This window comes from Dendrobates tinctorius, unplaced genomic scaffold, assembly GCF_039654945.1.
Source record: "Dendrobates tinctorius isolate UK_male_01 unplaced genomic scaffold, ASM3965494v1 ptg000250l, whole genome shotgun sequence".
NCBI classification, from domain to species: domain Eukaryota; kingdom Metazoa; phylum Chordata; class Amphibia; order Anura; family Dendrobatidae; genus Dendrobates; species Dendrobates tinctorius.
The window spans coordinates 291,399-316,835 of record NW_027361917.1 but is presented as its reverse complement, the minus strand read 5'-3'; the positions used below and the strand labels follow the sequence as shown (position 1 = coordinate 316,835).

The 25,437-nt window shown below is 43.1% G+C and overlaps 1 long non-coding RNA gene across 2 annotated transcripts; it reads left to right on the top strand.

Moving 5' to 3' along the window:
* Positions 1-20,878: 20,878 nt before the first annotated feature.
* LOC141063604 (uncharacterized) lies at positions 20,879-21,768 on the top strand. Of its 2 annotated transcripts, XR_012224905.1 has the most exons (3): positions 21,093-21,166; positions 21,257-21,470; positions 21,551-21,768. It is a non-coding gene; the product is annotated as an uncharacterized lncRNA (long non-coding RNA). The 2 variants fall into 2 exon arrangements; XR_012224904.1 differs by having other exon boundaries at positions 20,879-21,470.
* Positions 21,769-25,437: the final 3,669 nt, after the last annotated feature.

Genomic DNA, 25,437 nt, shown 5'->3' with positions numbered 1-25,437 from the left:
TGGTCAGAATTCCACATATTTAATATAGAAACTAGGCTAAGTGACTAACCTATGTAAGAAAACATAGGAACTTGATGCCTGGCAGCAGGCGCTCTGGACGGATGAGTCAAAATGTGAAATATTTGGCTGTAACAGAAGTCAGTTTGTTCCCCTAAGGGCCACTGATCTAACAAGAATGAGTGTTGGAAGTCAATAGTGCAGCATGGATGATGTTCCCTGCAAGTTTGGAGCTGCAGTTGTGATATGTGGTCAAGATTAATAGTGTCCTCAATGCTGAGAAATACGGGCAAATAACTATCCATATTGCAATACCATCAGGGAGTCATCTAATGGGCTCTAAAATTTATTTTGCATCAGGACAATGACCCCAAAAGTACAGCCAATGTCATGAAGAACTATCTTCAGAGTAAAGAAGAACACAGTCCTGGAAGTGATGATACGGCCACGCAGAACACAGATCTTAACATCATCAAGTATGCCTGGGTTCACATGACGAGACAGGAGGATTAGCTTAAGCCTACATCTACAGAGGATCAGTGGTTCATTCTCCAAAATGTTTGGAGCAACCTGCCTTCAAAACCCGTGTGCAAGTGTACCTAGAAGAATTAAAGCGGTTTTGCCCACACAGGGTGGTCACATCAAATATTAATTTGATTTTGTTTTCTCTTTTGATCATTCACTTTGCATTTTGTTTATTGATAAAAAAACACACTATTAACACTTTATTTCTCATTTTTTAAGGCATTCTTACTTTACAGCATGTTTTTCCACACTTGAACAAAACTTTTGCACAGGACTTTATATTAGAGAATTCGAGTACCACAGCCACTGAGAAATCCTACTCTTTGTAGTTGATTTCACAAGATTTTGTGAATGAAAAGAGCAGAGGAATTGTTTTGGTAGGTGTCAGCAGAATGAGGCTGCCATTAGTCTCCGTACAGGGAGAATTTCATTGGCTTCCCTTCATCAAATGAGCTATATTCATGACACAAGAGTGTTTATGGCTGCGTACAAAAGCAGTATATCGAGTATATCATTAATGCACATTGTCAACAATCTTTCAAAATGAGGGTAAAACATGAAACATATTAAAAAATATATTTTACCTATTGAAACATCCAACTTTTCTGCAGCAATGTTGTTGCGTCAATCATTCATGTGGTCTCAGTGGGCTTAGAATAGGCAAGTAATGCTTTCTATATTATTATGTTATACCATCTCCTGCATTTACCCCATTTTTTTAAATTCCCAGACAATCTCTTTAATTTTGCAGTGTGTGATTTATCAGACTACCTTGGCGCTGTTCACAAAGGATTGAGGAGCCAACTAAATGATTGCATTGATCTTTACTTGGGAGGCTTGGCACCCTTCATTTTTTGTTGGTCCTGCTCTATCTATCTATCTATCTAGGTGCTTGACAATGACCGTGCTGTGAGGTCGAAACATTGCACCACTTGGTGCTGGATTAAAGCCCACACCGCATCACTCAGGAAGTATTGTACGCAAAATTTGCTCTACTTTGTGCTGTGCAGCACTTCTTTCTCAAATATCAAAATCTGTGAACACTCCTGATGTATACTTCAGACATAATTAAAAAACAGTACATAAACTAAGTCTAACCTGTCACATTTTATTCAAATATCTGTAGTTGTGTGCAGTAATTCTACTCTGAAATAATATAGTAAAATAAGACATCATTATAGTACTGCTGTATGTTTATAGAAAACATGTATTATATTATATTTCCACAAGAGGGAACCATTTACTTCCAATTGTCTACCTTCAGCCTTTATGGAAGGACCACTTTATTGCTGTAAATTTCTAAAAAAAAAAAAAAGTACTATATTAAATGATATAATATAATATATTGTGCAGTAATGTATGTATTTAAATAGATGTATAGAGAGATGTAGTCGTAGATGTGTTAGTAATTTCTTTGTTGTTGTATGTTAAGTGTTGTAAGTGGCTAGAAGTGGGACTGCTGAGATCTGTCTACAGTAGATAGTATGATTTGATAATATTTTGGGTAAGTAGGGGCGGTTTGCCAAAAAATGAGTGCAACTAACGAGTATAATGTATTAAACTGTAAAAAGTTTTGTTCCAGATAGCTTAGCTAAATGAATATTATATCATGGTTTGTAAAATACTTTTGTAGAATTGAAAAGGACAAAATGAATGACCAAGTGGAAGAAATAAGTTAAGACTCAAAATGCATAACATACACAAAATAAAATTAGAGAATTACAGGGGAAAGAGTGAGGGGTTGGTTACGATAACATTACTGTCTTTTAGGTATAAATTTCTATGTGCAAAAAAAGTAACAATATCACAACTTCTTTATATTTGTAATGCAGTGCTGATCCCTGTGATTGATGGCTGTGAGGATAGTCAGGTGGTAACTTCCAATGCAAAAGTAAAAATTGTGAACAATGATCTGTATATGCAAGACTCTAAAAAGTAGAAGGACAATGCAGGTTTCTAATCTTCTAATCTAATCTTTCTAATCTTCAGTAGAATCTCTTTCAAATGTGTAAGCCATGAAGCAATCTTCTGGTCTCTTAGGGACTAGGGGATGTCCATTTCTCAAAATCTCAAAGCCCCAAAAGCTGAAGGTCCAAAGGAGCGCAGCTCTACAATCTCTGTTCTTGTGGAAACCTGGAGTTACAAGACTGCCCTCTGCTGTTTATATGGAAAACTAGTAGAACTGTCATTTATTTATTATCATTATTTATTTTTTATGCTTTACTTATATGGCGCCGTCATACTCTGCATACTCACTATGTCTTTGGAGTGTAGGAGGAAACCAGAATATCCAGAGGAAACCCACACCAGCATATTCCCCGGTGACACAAAGCAGAAAGGCTTATCCTACTCTTTGTAGTTGATTTCACAAGGTTTTATGAAGAAAAAGAGCAGAGGAATTGTTTTGGTAGGTGTCAGCACAATGAGGCCGCGGTGGGAAATTTTCCCACGGCGACCGCGCTGATGTCAGATGAGTGAAGTGAGTTATTTGGCTGTGTACTCCCAGGAACTGCCTGACAGCACTGCGACAAGGAGAACTTTCTCACGCTCGTATACTTCCCTCAGACAAGGAATTGAAGTTCACATGGAGACATTGAGAACACGTTGCTCAGTGTCTCTGCTGGATTGCAGGCTGTATGGTCGCATCATGCAACCATGCTGCCTGCCACCTAGATATAGCAAAACTAAACCCATCATGGGACAAATGGATTATTATCAGCTCTGTGGAAAGGTGAGGAATATTGTTGTTTGTTTTCTTAACTCTTTTGCAGACTACAATGGTGTCTGTGGAATGGGTGAGGTCGTAAGTATGGTTTAATTAAGATTTATTAAAGGAGTCTGTGTCATTCTTTCAATGAAAGGACTTTCTCTGTGTGTATGTTTTTATATGATATGACTGTGGGGTTAGTAATGGGGGCATCTACGTATACTATGTGTATTTACTCCATCTATTCTATGCTGTCGGCTCCTACTGTGTTTTTACACTGTGCGGCTGCTGAATTGCCGGCTTTTTTTCTATGTAATGTATATATATATATATATATATATATATATATATATATATATATATATATATATACACATACATACACACACACTAGCTATGAACCCGTTCTACGCCCAGGTGGCGAGCATTTTAATTGGTATATGGTCTGCCATCCTGGTATGTGCTGCCACCCTCCTATCCTGGTACGCATGGCACCCCTCATTCGTATCCTGGTATGCATGGCACCCTCACCCCCCCAATCCTGGTATGCATGGCACCCCATTCTTCATCCTGGTATGCATGGTCCCCTCACCCCTCAATCTTGGTATGCATGGTACTCCCTCATCCCTATCCTGGTGTGCATGGCCCCCTCACCCCCTATACTGGTATGCATGGTCCCCTCACCCCAAAACCTGGTATGCATGGCCCCCTCACCCCCTATCCTGGTATGTATTGTCCCCTCACCCCCCAATCCTGGTATGCATGGTACTCCCTCATCCCCCAATCCTGGTATGCATGGTACACCTCATCCCCCAATCCTGGAATGCATTGTCCTTTCACCCCCCAATCCTGATATGCATGGCACCCCATTCTTCATCCTGGTATGCATGGTCCCCTCACCCCCTATCCTGGTATGCATGGTTCCCTCACCCCCAATCCTGGTATGCATGGTCCCCTCACCCCCAATCCTGGTATGCATGGTCCCCTCACCCCCAATCCTGGTATGCATGGTCCCCTCACCCCCAATCCTGGTATGCATGGTCCCCTCACCCCCAATCCTGGTATGCATGGTCCCCTCACCCCCAATCCTGGTATGCATGGTCCCCTCACCCCCAATCCTGGTATGTATGGTCCCCTCACCCCCTATCCTGGTATGCATAGTCCTCTCATCCCCTAATCCTCTGATGCATAGTACCCCTCATCCCCCAATTCTGGTATGCATGGTCCTCTCACCCCCCAATCCTGGTATGCATGGTACTCCCTCATCCCTATCCTGGTATGCATGGTCCCCCCACCCCCTATCCTGGTATGCATGGTACCCCTCATCCCCCAATCCTGGTATGCATGGTAGTCCTCATCCCCCAATCCTGGTATGCATGGTCCTCTCACCCCCCTATCCTGGTATGCATGGTACCCATCATCCCCCAATCCTGGTATGCATGGTCCCCTCACCCCCCTATCCTGGTATGCATGGTACCCTTCATCCCCCAATCCTGGTATGCATGGTACCCCTCATCCCCCAATCCTGGTATGTATGACCCCCTATCCTGGTATGCATGGTACCCCTCATCCCCCAATCCTGGTATGCATGGTCCCCTCACCCCCCAATTCTGGTATGTAAGGTACCCCTCATCACCCAATCCTGGTATGCATGGTACCCCTCATCCCCCAATCCTGGTATGCATGGTACCCCTCATCCCCCAATCCTGGTATGCATGGTACCCCTCATCACCCAATCCTGGTATGCATAGTACCCCTCACCCCCGTATCCTGGTATGCAAAGTACCCCTCATCCCCCCATCCTGGTATGCATGGTACCCTTCATCCCCCAATCCTGGTATGCATGGTACTCCCTCATCCCCCAGTCCTGGTATGCATGGTCCTCTCACCCCCCTATCCTGGTATGCATGGTACCCCTCATCCCCCAATCCTGGTAAGCATGGTCCTCTCACCTCCCCTATCCTGGTATGCATGATCCTCTCACCTCCCCTATCCTGGTATGCATGGTCCTCTCACCTCCCCTATCCTGGTATGCATGGTCCCCTCACTCCTATTAAAACTACACACATACAAAAAAAAAAACATTTATACACACCCTTCTTTTCTGTGCTCCAGCACTGTCACCACGTTCTGCTGGAGGCCGGGGGAGGAGTTTGGCGCCGGAGTACGCGCTTGCCCATAGCGCTGTTCGGCGCCATATTGCTGAAGACACACTGCAAGTGTGTCTTCAGTAAAATGGCACCGGATCGCGCCATGCGCATGCGCGATTCCGGCTGCACTCCCGTCCCGATCTCCGGCCGAAGAAAAGCGCCGCAGCAACGCTCCTCCCGGTCAGGTAAGTATGTAAGTATGGCGTCGGAGATGGCGGTATGCAGTGTGTATGGTACCGCCATCTCCGGCGCCATACACACTTCTCACCGCTGGCTGCCTCATTCTGCCTGGAGTCAGACTGCGCAGGCGCGTCGCGCTTGCGCAGTCTATAAAGGCTTCGGACAGAGTGACGCTTACAGCGTTATATTATAGATAGATATATATACCAGAGATTGGACAAAATAATGGAAACACCTAACGCTTTGGCATTATAATCTTCGAACATGTTATAAACATGCAAACCGTGACATATGGTAATGTTTTGTAGTTGATTATTTGTGTTATGTGATATGTGTATGTAAATTAACTGTTTGTTTTGCAGAATTGTAAGAACATTGATGAGAACCTGATACCAATGGCAGACCTCTCGGATTTTCAAAGAGGCCAAATTGTTGGTGCTCGTATGGCAGGCGCTAGTGTAACAGAAAGTGCCCAAATGCTTGGCATGTCAGCCTCCAAAGTAATGACTGCATTTGAAAGAGAAGGAAAAACGTCCGCAGCAAAGCACAGGTCCGGCTGAAAGTCGAAGTTGACTGAGAGAGACCATCGGACTCTAAAGTGAATTGTGAGAGAGGATCGCAAGACCACGGCTCTGAAAATCACTGCTGAGCTCAATGAACACCTACAGAACCCAGTTTCCACGAAAACTCTTCGTCGGGAGCTGCACAAATCTGGATTCCACTGAAGAGCTGCAATTAGAAAACCACTGCTCTCAATGACAAATGTTTCCAAGCGATTAGAGTGGTGTAGAAACCTCCAGAATTGGTCCCTTGAGCAGTGGAAACATGTGATATTCTCAGACGAATCATCGTTTACCCTATTTCCGACCTCCGGCCGAGTGTACATTTGGAGACCGCCGAAAGAAGCATTCCATCCAGACTGCCTTCTCCTAACCATAAAACATGGCGGAGGTTCTGTGATAATCTGGGGTGCTAATTCATGAAGATCTGCCAGGCCAATGATATCCCTTCATGGAAGAATTAACAGCCGAGATTATTTAGGCATTTTGGGCGACCAAGTGCATCCTATGGTTCAAGCACTGTTCCCGGAGGGGAACGCCATCTTTCAGGATGATAATGCACCAATTCATACAGCTAGTATCATTAAAGCATGGCACGAGGAACATTCTAATGAAGTTGAGCATCTCATCTGGCCCCCACAATCCCCAGACCTCAACATTATTGAGCATTTATGGTCGATTTTAGAGATTCAAGTTAGACGTCGATTTCCGCCGCCATCGTCGCTCAAAGAACTGGAGGGTGTTTTAACTGAAGAATGGGCTAAAATTCCTTTGGAAACAATTCACACCTTGTATGAATCCATACCTCGGAGAATTGAGGCTGTAATCGCTGCAAAAGGTGGACCTACACCATATTAAACTAACTTTTGTTGATGTTTCCAGGTGTTTCCATTATTTTGTCCAACCCCTGTGTGTGTGTGTGTGTATATATATATATATATATATATATATATATATATATATATATTTGTGTGTCACTGACATCTATATATCTATGTATTCTATGTGTATAGATCTATTCTATTCTAACCTGTCACTCTGTGATTTTACTGTATGCGGCAGATGAATTGCTGGCTTTTCAAAGGTCACCGATGCATAAAAATTGGACAACTCTTGCATGGTCTGAGTACTGTGCGATTGCTTTCTTGCACCCAGAGGCTTGCATTGGCGAGTCTCAGCTGAGTATCGATGCCAAGCACAGCATGCTGTGATTTTACACTCACGCTGAATATGCATGAGAAAGTAAACGTTGATGTGAGCTGCCCCATAGATTAACACTGGGCCGAGTGCTATGCGATGTTTTCTTTCATAATACTCCGCCGTATTCTACGGTAGTGTGATTCCGGCCTTATACTTACTTAATGGATACCTGTAGTGAAAATATCCATAGCCTGGTTCTTGTTTAATTCACATTAGAAGTTTTGGTGAAATAGCCTGTTCACGCATCAGAACGGGACTATGGGTAGGATCTTTGGCTCTACCATGGCACCCTCTGCATTTGCATGAGCCTCCATTTTTAATTTGGAGCTAGCATCACCTTTGCCAAGGGAGGTGCTTGTGCATATTCATGTCCCAGTGTTCTACAGCAAAATAGGTATGAGACGGCACATGCTCAGATTAACCTCTGGTGGTCTTCAGCAAAATGGTGCCGGAAACAGCGCATGCTCATACTGAGATCTCGGCTCTAACTATCAGACTTCCTGGAACGAGCCAGGACCCAGGATCTCTCTTCAGGTCTGAATCTCCTTCAATGAACTAGCTTTTGCTAATTTGGCATTGGGGATAAGATTAATAGCGCAGTCATAAGGATGATCAGGAAGTGATATCTTAGCCTCTTTTTCCAAGAACATATATTTCTGAAGTCTTTCAAGTACCCCAGTAGACCCTCCAGACTTGAGGAGCAAATTTGTACAGAACTAAGACGTTTCTTATGGCAGTTTGTCCTCACTTAACAATATAATTTCAACATCAATCAATAACAGGATTGTGAATATACAGCCCAATACCAACAGAGCAGATAAATTATCCAACACATAACAGAAGATAAAGTGGAAACATTTCACTCTGAGTTTAAGTGTGAATTCCGCCCTTATCAGCTGGGCAAAGTTTTGGACTAACGGTGTCCTGAATTTGTCTTTCCTACCTACCTGTCCCTAATCTCAGAACCAGTCTTGAATCTGTGAAGTTGGCAAAAGATCCACAACCTATGAAAGCTACCACTGATAATGACTGATTCTGGAAAAGTAGCTGCTCATATAGCAGTAAATTATCTGAGGAGTAAAAAGGTAGCTGGATGTCTGGGTGAGCTACTCAACAATCACCCATATTTAGGCATTTTCCTGACAACCTGCTTGCTTGAGCGCATATTAAGCAGATTTGGGATTGTTTAGTTTGCAAAAGAGAAGACTGAGAGGAGACTTAATAGCTGTCTACAAATATCTCAAGGGCTGTCACATTGTAGAAGGATCATCTTTATTCTCATTTGCACAAGGAAAGACTAGAAGCAATGGGATGAAACTGAATGGGAGGAGACACAGATTAGATATTAGAAAAAACTTTTTGACAGTTAGAGTGATCAATGAGTGGAACAAGCTGCCACGAGAAGTGGTGAGTTCTCCTTCAATGGATGTCTTCAAACAGAGGCTGGACAGACATCTGACTGGGATGATTTAGCGAATCCTGCTTTGAGCAGGGGGTTGGACCAGATGGCCCAGGAGGTCCCTTCCAACTCTACGATTCTATGATTCTGAGAAGTTGCCCAGCATGACCACAATAGAAGCAGAGTCAAAGATCACACTGATATCTCCTCTCAATGGTCTAAGAGCTGGTAGCTACAATTTCTATTGGTTCCACCTCTGGTTGGTGGACAGATTTGGAGAAAATGACTGAAACCTCCTGTTGCTCATCACACATCTAGTGAATCCTGTGATCCAACTGAATAGCCCGACTCATGGCCTCCCCCATGGAATAGGGTAAGATGTGCAGAACCAGAGAGTCTTTAAGTGTATCCAAAAGGCCTTGGCAACACTGACATCTGAGAGCTGCATCCTTCTCTTTTGGTAGGGGTGAAGGACACAAGGAAAGGTGTTGTTCCTGACCAGGAGCCTCCACTGACGACTCAGTGCTTTTATTTTTTGAAACTTCAGAAGAGGAGGCGATAGAGCTGGAGGCTGTGTCAGCAATGTAAGCCAAAACTTGTTCCTGAAGCTCAGGCTTTAAAAGCGGTTTACCTACTCCCAGAAAAGGGAGCCTTCGAGGCCTTCTGGAGCCAGACAATGACGCAGGCTCAACACCTCCTGCCTTAGGTGCTATTGTGCTTTTGCCACTACCAGCAGATGCACCCCCACCCCCATCAGTACAAGCTGGCAACCCTCGCCCACTTCCACGGCCTCTTCCACTATACTTCCTCATTTTTTGGAAAATGTATCCAAAATACCACCAGCTATATGGTACTGTAAAACAAGGTACAAGGTGTATATAGTATTGGGGAGAATTTGAATCTCCCTAGAGATTTTAGGAGGCTGAACTATTATCTCAGGCCCACTATAGATTACACCTCAATTGAACAGGCTGAAATTGGCTGGTGTATGACAAGGTACAAGGTGTATATAGTATTGGGGAGAATTTGAATCTCCCTAGAGATTTTAGGAGGCTGAACTATTATCTCAGGCCCACTATAGATTACACCTCAATTGAACAGGCTGAAATTGGCTGGTGTATGACAAGGTACAAGGTGTATATAGTATTGGGAAGAATTTGAATCTCCCTAGAGATGTTAGGAGGCTGACAATGATGCTCTCAGTCCAAGTATGGCAGCAGGCAGCCTAATAAGCAGGACTGCTGCACACAAAAGTGTGGAAAAATGAATGCTTGGTAACTGTGCAGAAAAGAGGAAGAAAAGTATTTTTGCTTTTAAAAAAGCAGTTTGCACACCAGTGTGCAAACAGCAATGCAGCTATCAGGGAGCCTTATAAGGCAGCCTAATAACCAACAGAGCTGATGCACATAAATATATCATCCCCTGTCACTGCACACAAACTCTTGTGTTGTACAGTGAAAATCGCTACCAGCAGAAGCAGTTTTTCTTTCTTCTTCCCTGCCTAACGCTCTCCCTTATTCAGAATCAGCAGCAGCAACCTCTCCCTCCCTATGCCAAGATCGGCAGAAGTAAGATGGCGGTCGGCGTGCACGCCCTTTTATAGCTCCTGTGACGCCACACAAAGCAAGCCAATCACTTGCATGCCCTTCTCAAAGATGGTGGAGACCGCTACCCATGTGATCGCGTTGCCCACAGTGCGCGTCCTCCATCATTGGCTGAAAAAGGACGCTGGAAGCATCATTTTAAACGCGACTTTGGCGCTCTGGTCGCCGACCTCATGGCCGACCTCACGCTATGGTCGGGTTTCGTTTCATGAATCCCGACTTTAGCGAAAGTCGGCGACTTATGAATTTGACCGACCCATTTCGCTCAACTCTAATCTTTTACCCTACTGTATCTCTTACAGTCTACTCTAAAGAAACAAAAAACCTTTCTGATGAAGGTCCGTTGTTGGACCGAAAACGTTCATATGATATGAGTCTATTTTTATCTGGATGCACAATAAAGTTAAAATTGCTTCTCTGATTTTGAGTGCCAAGTATTTTTGTATATGTATTTAAAAACCTGATCATGTGTTTAAAAACCTGATCATGTGTTTCCACCCCTCCTTTGTGGGCATGCACATAAAAGACGTCTTCTACAGCGTGTCCACATTGGACATTACCTGAAAGAAAATATCCAAATATGAGGACCTCCTCACAGTAAAGATATAATTATTTACACCCATTACGGCTCTTCCTGAACACCCTAAACTGTTTTTTCTCCCCTGAACTTTTATCAGGGAGAGCCTTTTCTAGTTTGGGAAAAACTAACTGCACATCAGAAGATACAGACGTCAAAACTACTACTGGCAGTATAAGACTCTTGGGAAGCATGCATCAAGATAGAAAACTGACCCTGCAACTGGGACTGCAATGTTTCAAGTTTCTGAAGCTCCCTGGACAGAACCTGAACCACCCGGGTCAAATTAGTCACCTGATCGCATGATCACACAGTGTACAAATAGGATCCCTACTGGTGCGGAAAAAAAGTCAGGCCAATTGTAATGTGATGCCATTCACTACTCACGGATAAACCATGAGCCTGGGTAGTCAAAAGGTTTAAGGTCAAAATCCAAGCAGAGTACATCATAGGGTGATGAGTGGCAGTCAGAAAACGGTCCGAGTTCAATATTCCAAGAAAGTAGCAGATCACGACAAAAGGGCTAGCAGTAAAGAGCAGTATGCCTGACAAGAACTACAGTGCAAGCACACACCTCATGAGCAAAGATACAATTAGCAGAAGTCAAAGACAGAGAACTGGTTAAATAGCCAGATAATTACTTTGGACAAGAGACACATAGATGAAGCCCCTGCACACCCTGGTCCTGATTGGATGACTAAACTGTCACTCCAGACACTGACAGCTCAGAATAGCCCAGCATCCGATTGTACGGCTGAACTGTCCATCACCATACTAGTAACATAGTAACATAGTTATTAAGGTTGAAGGAAGACTTTAAGTCCATCTAGTTCAACCCTTCTCCTATCCTAACTTGCCCTAACATGTTGATCCAGAGGAAGGCAAAAAAACCCATGTGGCAAACATTAAGATTCACATTGGGGAAAAAAATTCCTTCCAGACTCCACATACGGCAATCAGACTAGCTCCCTGGATCAACGCAATATTAAGAAAACTAGTGTATATACCCTGTAATATTATCCTTTCAAGATAGGCATCCAGTCCCTTCTTAAATTTTAGTAAGGAATCACTCATTACAACATCATATAGCAGAGAGTTCCATAGTTTCACTGCTCTTACAGTAAAGAATCCACATCTGTCAGTATGCTTAAACCTTCTTTCCTCCAGACGTAGAGGATGCCCCCTTGTCCCCGTCACAGGTCTAAGAGTAAAAAGATCATTAGAAAGGACTTTATACTTTCCCCGCATATATTTATACATTGTAATAAGATTACCGCTAAGCCTTCAATTTTCCAAACTAAATAACCCCAAGTGTAATAACCAGTCTTGGTATTTCAGACCCCCCAGTTCCCTAATAACCTTGGTTGCTCTTCTCTGCACCCGCTTCAGTTCAGCTATGTCTTTCTTATACACCGGAGACCAGAACTGTACACAGTATTCTAAGTGTGGTCGCACTAGTGACTTATATAGAGGTAAAATTATGTTCTCCTCATGAGCATCTATGCCTCTTTTAATGCATGACATTATTTTATTTGGCTTTGCAGCAGCTGCCTGACACTGGCCACTAAATGTCAGTTTGTCTTCCACCCATACACCCAGGTCTTTTTCAATGACAGTTTTGCCCAGTGTTTTAGAATTAAGCACATAATTATACATCTTGTTTGTTCTACCCAAGTGCATGACCTTACATTTATCCCCATTAAAGCTCATTTGTCATTTATCAGCCCAAGCTTCTAGTTTACATAAATCCTCCTGTAATATAAAATTGTCCTCCTCTGTATTGATTACCCTGCAGAGTTTAGTGTCATCTGCAAATATTGAAATTCTACTCTTTATGCCCCCTACAAGGTCATAAATAAATATGTTAAAAATAAGCGGGCCCAAAACTGACCCCTGTGGTAGTCCACTGCTATCCGTGACCCAGTCCGAGTGTGCTCCATTAATAACCACCCTTTGTTTCCTATCCCTGAGAAAGCTCTTAACCCACTTAAACATATTTTCCCCTATCCCCATTGTTCTTATTTTATGTATCAACCTTTTGTGTGGCACCATATCAAAATCTTTTGAAAAGTCCATGTACACCACGTCCACTGCGTTCCCTTGGTCCAGTCCGGAACTTACCTCTTCATAAAAGCTTATCAGATTAGTCGGACAGGAACGGTCCCTTGTAAACCCATGTTGATATTGGGTCATGAGGTTATTCTTCTCCAGATACTCCAGTATAGTATCTCTTAGAAAACCCTCCAGGATTTTACCCACAGTTGAGGTTAAACTTACTAGCCTATAATTTCCAAGTTCAGTTTTTGTCCCCTTTTTGAATATTGGAACCACATTTTCTATACGCCAGTCCTGTGGTACAGACCCTGTTATTACGGAATCTTTAAAGATACTGACAGCTCAGCATGCCCCTTTCTTAGATTGGACAGCAGAAATGTCATTCGCTGAGTCCAGACACTCAGATAGGAGGAATCGCGACAGATTCTATTGCTTTTCTGGGAATGATAGTGTGCACTCAGACTTAATACATAGCTAGTAGCCACCATTGTTTCTTGAAAAAGGTATAACCTGCTTTGTGCTCTCAAGTGCTGGAGAACATGGGCTGCCTCTTGGATTTGACTGGTGAAGCATGGCCTCTAAATTTTGCAGAAACAGAGTGGTCTGCTTGAGCATTGTTGGATTTGAGACTATGCAGTGTGATTACATTTTGCATATGCTGAAAGCATCGCTAAGAGCAGCCCTAAAGTGCCAGATACTGATTAGACAATCTGGAGCTTGGGTCACTTTGAAATTAGCTTTACCAGCAGGAGAACAGTATAGAACATAATGGACAGGAACTAAAATTCTGGGGCTAATCTAATCATTGGCATGACAGATATATCAAAACTATCACTGATCCATAATTGCTTCATTTTCAGAAATGTAAGGTTTTGCGCAGTTGTGGAGAGCAATCTGGTACAGTTGGGTGTGGTAAAACCATCCGCTGTGTTGAGTACCATCTTTGAAAGTACATTGAACACCAATGGCTAGCTTGGCCAAATCATTCTACTGGTCCACTGTACTGACTCAGAAGTCAAAGGGGTCTGGGCATCTGTCAGAGAAAAGAAATAGTCCATGCATAACTGAGCCTAGTAGTTTAGGCAATGCGCCTCATTTTGGTGATATGCATCTGATATACAGTGGGGAAAAAAGTATTTAGTCAGCCACCAATTGTGCTAGCTCTCCCACTTAAAAAGATGAGAGAGGCCTGTAATTGACATCATAGGTAGACCACAACTATGAAAGTCAAAATGAGAAAACAAATCCAGAAAATCACCTTGTCTGGTTTGGCAAGATTTATTTTGCAAATTATGGTGGAAAATAAGTATTTGGTCACCTAAAAACATGCAAGATTTCTGGCTCTCAAAGGCCTGTAACTTCTTCTTTAAGAGGCTCCTCTGTCCTCCAATCATTACCTGTAGTAATGGCACCTGCTTGAACTTGCTATCAGTATAAAAGATACCTGTCCACAACCTCAGTCACACTCAAAACTCCACTATGGTGAAGACCAAAGACCTGTTGAAGGACACCAGAAACAAAATTGCAGCCCTGCACCAGGCTGGGAAGACTGAATCTGCAATAGGCAAGCAGCTTGGTGTGATGAAATCAACTGTGGGAGCAATAATAAGAAAATGGAAGACATACAAGACCACTGATATTCTCCCTCGATCTGAGGTTCCACACAAGATCCCACCTGTGGGGTCAAAATTATCCCAAGAACGGTGAGCAAAAATCCCAGAACCACACGGGGGACCTAATGAATGACATGCATAGATTTGGGACCACAGTAACAAAGGCTGCCATCAGTAACACACTAAGTCGCCAGGGACTCAGATCCTGCAGTGCCAGACGTGTCCCTTTGCTTAAGCCAGTACATGTCCAGGCCCATCTGAAGTTTGCTAGAGAGCATTTGGATTATCCAGAAGAGCATTGGGAGAATGTCATAAGGTCTGATGAAACCAATGTAGAACTGTTTGGTAGAAACAAAACTTGTTGTGTTTGGAGGAGACAGAATGCTGAGTTCCATCCAAAAAACACCATACCTACTGTGAAACATGGGGGTGGCAACATCATGCTTTTGGGGTTGTTTTTCTGCAAAGGGACCAGGACGACTGATCCGTGTCCATAAAAAAAATGAATGGGGCCATGTATTATGAGATTTTGAGTGCAAACCTCCTTCCATCAGCAACGTGGATGGGACTTTCAGTATGATAATGATCCTAAGTACACCGCCAGGGCAATGAAGGAGTTGTCTTCTTAAAAAGAGCATATGAAGGTCCTGGAGTGACCTAGCCAGTCTCCACATGTCATCCCCTTAGAAAACCTTTGGAGGGATTTGAAAGTCTGTGTTACCCAGCGACAAGTCCAAAACATCACTGCTCTAGAGGTGATGTGCATGGGCCAACATACGACCAACAGTGTATGCCAATCTTGTGAAGACTTACAGAAAACATTTGACCTCTGTCATTGCCAACAAAGGATATATACCAAAATATCGAGATGAACATTTGTTAATGATCAAATACTTATTTTCCACCATAATTTGCAAAATAAATCTTGCCAAATCAGACAAGGTGATTTTCTGGATTTGTTTTCTCATTTTGACTCTTATAGTTGTGGTCTACTTATGATGTCAATTACAGGACTCTCTCATCTTTTTAAGTGGGAGAACGTGCACAAATGGTGGATGACTAAATACTTTTTCCCTACTGTATATACTGGAATTGCTGCTGTTGTTTATGCTGCTTGCTGTCGCCGTAGCATTGCACAGATGGAGAAGATTGACTCTGCGCTGAGCAGAGAGGGGTTGAGTTTTCAGACATGAATTCGGCAGTTGACTGCTTGGCAAAAGCTTTGCTGACTTGGAAACTCCTAGTAATTTGCCAATTTTGACTGGTTTTAAGAGACTGGAAACATTTCCTTCGCTTTGCTATTACAGTGAGGGTTTCAAATCATAGCTCTCCAAATGTCATCCCTTTGATGCTAACAATGTGCATGAAAACCCACAAAGATTCAAGAATGCAACTTGCCATGCTCACCAGACTAACTGAGGGCCCTGGTGTTTCTCTTTGTGCCTTTTAGTGCAATGGTTGGTCATCACAGCCATTGTCATTGCCATAAATTTCACATTGACTTTCATCCTCTTGTCTATTCTTGGGATAATTTAATGTCCCCCTCTACAACCACACTCACCTACTACTACTTCTCCTCCTCCATATCCTGCTGCTCATGACATTTTATCTGAACAGCGCACATAAGGAAAAAATTCCCAAAAATGAAAAAAAAACACATTTGAAAGGTTGACTCACCAAAACCCTGACTAATGCACTAGCAGGATGCAGCAGACCTCCATTGATGAAGGCTGGGGCAGCACAGGTGCAAAGCACTGATGAAGACAGCCAGTAACCCAAAAGGGTCTGGCTGCCTAGTGGAAAAAATGCACACAAATAGGGCTTGCATAGGGCATCAGTCACACAGATAAGTGTGGTGCAAAGTGTCTGAACAGCCTATTAATGACACCCATAGTATTAGCAGGCGGGCCTTTATCAATGGAGGTCTGCTGCATCCTGCTAGTGCATTAGTCAGGGTTTTGGTGAGTCAACCTTTCAAATGTGGGTTTTTTTTTGCATTTTTGGGAATTTTTTTCCTTATGTGCGCTGTTCAGATTTAGTATTAGGGACTCACAAAATTTGGGGACCCTTGACATTGGGTTGTGAGCTTATCTGCTTTGGCCAAAATAGTAACTAATACCCCATATCTTTTTATCTTTTTGCACTTTTTATCATTTTTACAGGATGCAGCTAGACCTCTTTATGTTGGCTTGTTTTTTTCTGTGTGATGCATATATATAGTGCTGAGCAGCCCGCCTGCTAATACTATGGGCGTCATTAATAGGCTGTTCAGACGCTTTGCACCACACTTATCTGTGTGACTGATGTCCTTTGCAAGCCCTATTTGTGTGCATTTTTTCCACTAGGCAGCCAGACCCTTTTGGGTTACTGGCTGTTCTCATCAGTGGTTTGCACCTGTGCTGCCCCAGCCTTTATCAATGGCGGTCTGCTGCATCCTGCTAGTGCATTAGTCAGGGTTTTGGCGAGTCAACCTTTCAAATGTTTTTTTTTTTTTTTTGCTCATGTCATTTTCCCAGAGGATCCACAACAACTCCAAAGTGGTAATGAATATGGAGAAGTTTCTGTTCTTCCACCATCCTTTGTTGCATCCTTATTTTTTTTTTTCAATATAATTACTTTATTAGAGGGTGACATTGTTGATGACACAGTTGTCCCCACTGGAAAATATAATAACCTTTTAGAAGGGCTTTAGCAGGCGACACTAATTGCCACTGGTCTTGCTCCTGTCCATCACATTCTATACTGTGCAGTTGCAACTTGCTACTAGTGCCACTGTCGCTAGAAAGACATAGATCTCCTGTATCTCCTTCAGTTATGTGTTTATACTCTACTGCTATTAACCCTACCCTGTACAGTGTAAATATAAGAAATCTGAAACTGTTCCCAAAAAGGGGCAATTTTGGATGGTTAAAATGTGGAATAATCACTAGCCACTATTATTTCTCTAAGGCCTCTTTCACACTTCAGTTATTTGCCATCAGTCAAAATCCGCCAAAATTTGAAAATGGCGGATCCACTTTTTCTTGTTGCGGATCCGCCATTTCCCCCATTGGGATACATTAGTGGCGGATTTTGACGGATGGTCGTCCGTTGCGTCCGTTATTCGGCGGATCCGCAAAATTCCTTGCGGATTCTGTCTGAGGGGGACAGAGCATGTAACGTTTTTTTTCGACGTCAAAATGGCGGATGACGGCGGATCCGCCGTCATGCGCCATGCGGTAGAGTGGGCGCCTATGGGCGGCGGATCCGCCGGGATCCGCGATTTTGCGGAATCCGCCGGCAGGATCCGCAAAATTGCACTGCGCATGCCCAGAAAAAAAGATACTTTTCCAGACAGTCCCAAAACTATATAAGATGGGCTAATTGGGCCCAGACATGCAGTAGCAGCCAGACAGCAAGCAAGCCATCCACCCAGCCTGCCAGACACCCACCAAGCCTGCAGCCACACAGCTATCAAGAGGCCTGCCAGTACCAGCTTACCAAGTGTGAGTATACCTATGACATTTCTGTGTGCATGGCCTGCTAGTGTGTAGCCTGCCTGTGTGTGTGTGTGGTCTGCGAGTGTTGCATGTCTGTGTTTTTTTTTATATTTTTTTTTTTCTGTTGCTTGTGTACTGCATTTTATTTTCATACAACTGTAATTATATTGTATTTTTTATGCTGTGATTGCTGCGATTGAGTGGTGTATGGTATGTGGTGTAATTGGGCAAAGACAATCCGGCACCAGCAACACTGAAGACTCCAAGCAAGATATCCGACTGCAGCCTGCCTGATAGAAGATTGAACTAGAGCTATAAAACCTGTCTGCACAGCTGCAAGTCGACCACCTGCAAGACCCCTGGAGCGTGTGTGTGTGTTGCATTTTTTTTTTTTTTCCCAATCTTTTTTTTTTTTCTGTTGCATGTGTACTGCATGTTATTTTCATACAACTTTAATATTGTATTTCTTGCTGTGATTGTGTGGTGTAAGGCCGGTTTCATATTTGCACTTTATAGCGCAGTGATAACCTGCACACGTCCGCCACTAATCCCCGTCCCATCTGGTCATCACCGCCTACTAGCACACATGGACGCTTGCGATCTGCACACCCTATCTTTAGTATGGGGTGCGCAGATTGCAAGCGTTCATGTGCGCTAGTAGGTGGGGATTAGTGGCGGACGTGTGCAGGAAATTGCTGCGCTATAAAGTGCAAATGTGAAACCGTATTGTATGGTGTTATTGGGCCCAGACATCTACATCAAACACCAGCCTGACTGTATCAGTCAGGCTGGTGTTTGATGTAGATGTCTGGGCCCAATAACACCACATACAATACCATTTAGGCCGGATTCACATTTGCACTTTATAGCGCAGCGCTTTCCTGCACACGTCCACCGCAATTACCGTCCCATCCGGTCATCCCCGCCTACTACCGCACATGAACGCTTGCAATCTGCGCACCCTATCTTTATCATAGGGTGCGCAGATGGTGCGCTGGCAGGATTTTACCGTGTGCTGCGCACTTTTGAAGGTGTGCCCTTGTGCGCCAAACGCAGCATGTTGCATTTTGGCGCGCACGGCACACCTTCAAAAGTGCGCAGCACACTGTAAAATCCTGCCAGCGCACCATCTGCGCACCCTATGATAAAGATAGGGTGCGCAGATCGCAAGAGTTCATGTGCGGTAGTAGGCGGGGATTAGTGGCGGACGTGTGCAGGCCATCGCTGCGCTATAAAGTGCAAATGTGAAACTGGCCTAACTGGTATTGTATGTGGTGTTATTGGGCCCAGACATCTGGCAACAGCCACACTGAAGACACCGAACCAGACATCAAACACCAGCCTGACTGATAAAATTTCAAACTCCGCTGCAAATCTTCCACCTGCAAGACACCTGGAGTGTGTGTAGCCTGGCTGTGTGTTATGCGTGTTTGTGTTTTTAAACATTTTAATTTTTGTTCTTTTGAATGTTTCTAGGATTTTATTTTCATATTGTGGTGTGATTAATGTATCTGTTGTAAATTTGCGTTTTTTTATTTTTCATTTATTGTGGTATTTAAAATAAAGAGCAGAGTAGCTCCTATTTGTTGGAAAAAAAATAATAAAAAAAATAAATAAATAAATTGTTTTGAAAAAATCTCCTTTGTATCATTTTAAAAAAGGTAAAATTAAGTTACCATAAAGGTAATTAAAATTTTTTGGTATACAAGTGTGGTTAAAAGTGAGATTGCAACATACCATGAAAAAAATGGGTATACACAGCTGAGTTTTTCAGGGAATTCAAAAACATGCAAACACAGTGGGTATACACAGAAATTAAACACCTTCAATCACTGGTTACACTCTGTTGAGAGTTTCAGGGAATGCAAACACTGGTATACACAGCAATTACACACCTTCAATCACTGGTTACACTCGGTGAGACCTTCAATCACTGGTTACACTCTCGGTGAGAGTTTCAGGGAATGCAAACTGGTATACACAGCAATTACACACCTTCAATTACTGGTTACACTCAGTTACAAAACACAAAGAAAGTGGGTTTACACAAAATATTACACACCTTCAATCACTGGTTACACTCTGAGATAAGGGAATGTAGACATGCAAACACTTAAAATTGCGTATAATTAGTTTCAGGGAATTACACATACAAAATGTTTTTTTCTTAAACTTTCATATCATTTACTTTCAGTTCACACAATGAAGTGCCACCATACAAGCAGCAGACACGGCCAGCCCAACCGCAGCAGGGATGGAGAACGCAGCAGGGATCAACAACGCAGCAGAGATGACCGGTCAGACCGCAGCAGAAACAGTAACCCTGACCACAGCAGAGAGGAACAGCCACACCGCGGCGTACAGGCAACCATTAGTTTCCCTGTAAGTATAAAGACCTGAAAGCTTATTATGATCCTTTGTATAGTAGCTTAACAAGTGTTTTTATACTTGCAGATCACTTCAAGCACTACCAGCAAGGCCGCAGCAGAGAGGGTCGCAGCAGAGAGAGCAGCAGCAGAGAGGGCCAGCCAGGCTGCAGCAGAGAGGGCCAGCCAGACCGCAACAGAGACTGCCAGCCAGGCCAAAGCAGAGACTGCCAGCCAAACATTGTTTTCCCTGTAAGTATAAAAGCCTGAAAGCTTATTATGATACTTTGTATAGTAGCTTAACAAGTGTGTTTATACTTGCAGATCAGTTCAGGAAGCAACGCAGCTGCCCCAAGCCGTAATGTCTTCTCCTGAAAGCTCCCCCTCACATCATCAGCGAGCTGAGGTAAAAAAAATTTTGTGTTTTTTTTTTTTTTTTTTATTTAAAATAATTTTTTGGGGGTTAAAAACACTATCCTATTATGTTTTAACAGGAAGCTGATTCAGAGGAGCTTCCAGGAGGAGACGTGCAGGGTGGAGAGATGCAAGGAGGGGGTGCGCAGAGTGTAAGTTTAGCACATACACAGATACATAATGCTACACCCAACACAAACATTCATCACAGTGCACACACCATAACTACGCATCCATCCAAACAAAATTTTTTTTTTTTCCCACAGTCTTCAGAATCCGGTGCCCGCATTAGAGTGACTCCCAGGGTCATCAAGGTGATGCCTCTGGTGGTCGGCAAACGGTAAGTAACCCTATTTGGATAATTGTTTAAATGAACATCATGTGTTTGAATATAATGTAATTTTTTGCTTTTTGTTTTTTATCTTCACAGGTTTCACAGCGTGCTCCCCGCAGACATCAGGAGGAGGGTGTCCTTATTGATACCGATGACCTCATCCGTGAGGTGGAAATCCGGGAGCCGCTGTGGAACATGGCAAACCGTCTTCACGCCGACCAACCAACCACCCGACGGCTCTGGGATGAAGTCTGTTCTTCAGTTATTGACAACTGGGAGGAACTCAATGCGAGGGCCAGGGATTTTGTGCGTAAGTATTACAACTTCAGTAACTTATATTTCCAGCATGTGAACTGTTGAATACTAAACCCTTTTTTTTTTGCTTCACAGGTGACAGGGTTATCACACGGTGGCGGTCGCTCCGGGATCGCTTCAAGAGGGACTACAACAAAGAGATTCAGACCCCGAGTGGATCGTCGGGAGGACGCCGGGGACCCCAGTACAAAAACTACAAAGCCCTGGCGTTCCTGCGATCTACAATGGTGTGCAGAAGGTAAATATTCCCCAAACAATTCCTGTAGTAGAAATGTTTAACCAATTTTTTTTTTCAGCAGACTTAAATTAAATATCAATATTTTTAATATACATTTTTTTTTCTCCTTTTTTTTTTTTTAGCACCATCTGCAGCACTCGGGAGTCTGCATCAGAGTTGCGTCCCTCTGGAGTGATCCCTAGTGAGACCGCCCCCGGTGACCACATTGAGGTATCCGACCCTCTGTACCTACCCTCTTGTCTCATCCCTCTATCCCCTCCACCAGCACTGGAGCAGCAGGGCAGACTTCATCACATGAAGCTGCTGGTGACGACTTGTTCCCTGTTCCCCGCCCCTCAGACACTGCCGCAACATCTCGACCAACTTTTGGTTCTGGCCGGCAGCGTCTGAGGAGTCAGGAAAGGCTGACCTTGTCTGACTGTTTGAGTCTAAACTCAACTGTTCAACACGGTTTCCACACTTATGGACAACGGTTATCTTCTGGGTTGACCATGATCAATCAAAGTACCATGGAACTCAGAAGATACATGGAACAGATGAATTTAGAATCAAACCAGACACCGAGACATACCTTTTTTCAATCTGTTGTCCGGCAAATGGAAGGTTTAAGTACTCACCAGCAGATGCGTGTGATGCAAGCCTGTCAGAATGCTCTAGTGGAAGTGCTTGCTGAAGCATCTCATCCTCCCCCTGTCTATCCTTCCACAGTCCATCCTTCCCCCGTCCATCCTTCCACCACCATCCATCACACAGCCGTCCCTCCTCCTACCACTCCCTCTCCTTTCTCTAGTTCCCCATTCCATTCTTCCCAGTACCTACCTTCCCCATTGCATTATACCCCAATGCCCTCACCATACCCACCCCCACATACACCTTCAATGTACCCACAAACCTCATCTGTCCATCCACTCCCGTCCCAACCACATGTGTTAAACCCCCCTTCCACTTCTGGTCCTCACCAACTCCCTCCCCAGTCCTCTACCCCCCCCTCGATGTGGTCAACCCTGTTAACCCCTCCAATACTATCTCCACCCAACATTATCACACTCTGTGATGTTTTCTTATATAAAAAAAAAAAAAAAGGTAATATATTACTTTTTGCAACTTTTTTTCTTGGTATATATCAAAAAATAATTACAAAAAAGGTAATATATGCCAAAAAAAAAAAAAAAATTACAATATTACAAATTCAGAAATAAACTTTTTTTTTTTTTTTTAAAAAACTTTATTGTGTTTCTTTTTTGCTTCTTTCTTTTGAAATATTCAAATTACACCAGTGGTGTAAAAGGTAAACACAACACTTGGTAACACAACACACAACAATATTTCACAGTACACTGGTGGTGTACAAGGTACAAAAAAACACTTGGTAGCACAACATTTGGTACCATTTCAAAGCGTGAAACGCTTGGTACACAACACTTGGTAAAATTTCAAAGTGTCACATTTTACACTTGGTACATTTGTAAGTGCAAAACAACACTTGGTAAAACTTTATGCTTGGTACCCAACAATTGGTAACACTAGTAAAACTTTATGCTTGGTACCCAACAATTGGTAACACTGGTAAAACTTTATGCTTGGTACCCAACAATACTGGTAAAGTGTAAAACTTGAAGAAGAAAAAAAAAAAATGGTAAGCCAAATCACATGGTAACAATGCTTGGGAAATCCAAACACTTGGTAACATTTCAGTTAAAAAAAAAAAAAAAAGTTACTCACAATTGGTATAGAAAATTATATCATGTCATCTTGCCAGTCCACTTGTCCCTCTGGGGTCACAAAATAGTCTGCAAAGGTGTCCCTGATTCTTGCCACTGATCCAGTACTCCGAAAAGTTTGTTGCTCATAATCCCACAAGGTGGTTCCAGACAGATTATCATCGATGGAAACTGGTTCCTTTGAAAGGACAAAATTGTGCAGGATTACACAGGCCTTAACCACCTCATCCACAGTCTCTGTTTTCATTTTCATGGCTGTTAACAGGACTCTCCATTTGGCAGTTAAAATTCCAAACGCACACTCCACAACTCTGCGCGCTCTAGTTAACCGATAGTTATAGATTCTTTTCCGGTGTGTTAATTCACGACTACCGTATGGTTTGAGTAGGTGTTTAGAAAGCTGAAAAGCATCGTCGCCAACACACACAAAAGGCATTGGTGGGCCTGTTGTTCCAGGGAGTGGTCTTGGAGGTGGGAAGTTAAAATTATCTCCATACAAGCGACGGCCCATGGTGGAAATCTTGAACACCTGAGAGTCATTAGAACGACCGTATGCACCAATGTCCACTGCAATGAATTTGCAGTTTGCATCCGAAATGGCCATCAGCACAATAGAAAAGTATTTCTTATAGTTGTAAAACTGTGAACCAGATCCCATAAGTTTCACAATCCTGAAATGCTTGCCATCCATGGCACCGATGCAGTTTGGAAACTGGCAGATTTCTTGAAACTTCTCTGCAATCTCCAGCCACCTCTCCTGTGTTGGCTCTGGAATGTATTCCTCCGGTAGAGAATCCCATAATGCCCTGCAGGTCTGTTGTACAATTCCAGCAATAGTGGAAATCCCAATCCGGAACTGGAAATGGAGGGAGGTGAAGGATTCTCCAGTTGCCAGGAATCTGTTAAAAAAATTGAAACAGTAAAATTAATACAAACTACAAGCCATAACATAACAATAAAATCCTGCAGAATCTGAAACATTTTAAAATTTAGATAACTTACCGAAGGGTCACCATCAAACGCTCTGCCGGTGATATAGAAAACCGCATTTGTGTGTCCCTTCTCCGGATTTGTTCTCCAACACGATCCACCAATATCTCAAAGAATTCCAGCCTCATGCGCACGTAGTTGAAGAACTTGTGCGGATTATCCCACAATTCCAGGTTCAATGTGGAAAAAACACCACGGGTGAACCTCTGCGCATTAATGGGATGAATCCACTGGCGCCGTCTCCTCATACGCAGGATTCGCAATCTTCTTTTCTCCGTCTCGAGAGCAATAATTGCCAACCGATTCAAGTGAAGATCCAATTCCACACTGAAGCTGTCAATACTCGCAATAACTCCTTCCAGACTCGCACTAACTCCTTCCATCGCTGCCACTAGCTCTAAAACCTTTCAAAGAAATTGTATCACAACACCCTAGATATATTTCTCCCTAGTTTCCAGCATCCAATCACATTTGAGAGCATTTTCCAAGAGCGAATCATATTTGGGAGCATCCCATTTTGGAGGTGTGGAAAACGGATCCGCAAGAAAACGGATCCAACGGATGTATAAAATGGATGCCAACGGATGGAACGGATCCGTTTTGTTGAGGATCCGCAATAAAATCGGTATGGCGGATCCTTAAAAAAATGGATCCGTCCCATCAGCTTGCATCCGTTTTTACACATTTTTTTGCGGATCCGCCAATTTCAAATTTTGGCGGATTTTGACTGATGGCAAAAAACTGAAGTGTGAAAGAGGCCTAAGTTCCATCTTTCTCTACTCTCACATACTAGACCACTAACACTGACACATTACAGTAGTTTGCAAGACAGTACACATTTTTCGCAGCCCACCAAGCCAAATGTTTTGAGTGTCAATATTATTTTTTTCCAGCCAAATGCTTACTGATAGCCAAAAATTGTTAAATGTGATTGGTTGCTGAAATAAATAATTGCTTCATCATCCTTTTTGGTGAAAATTAGAATGTCAATACAGTCCTGCTGCTGCACGCAA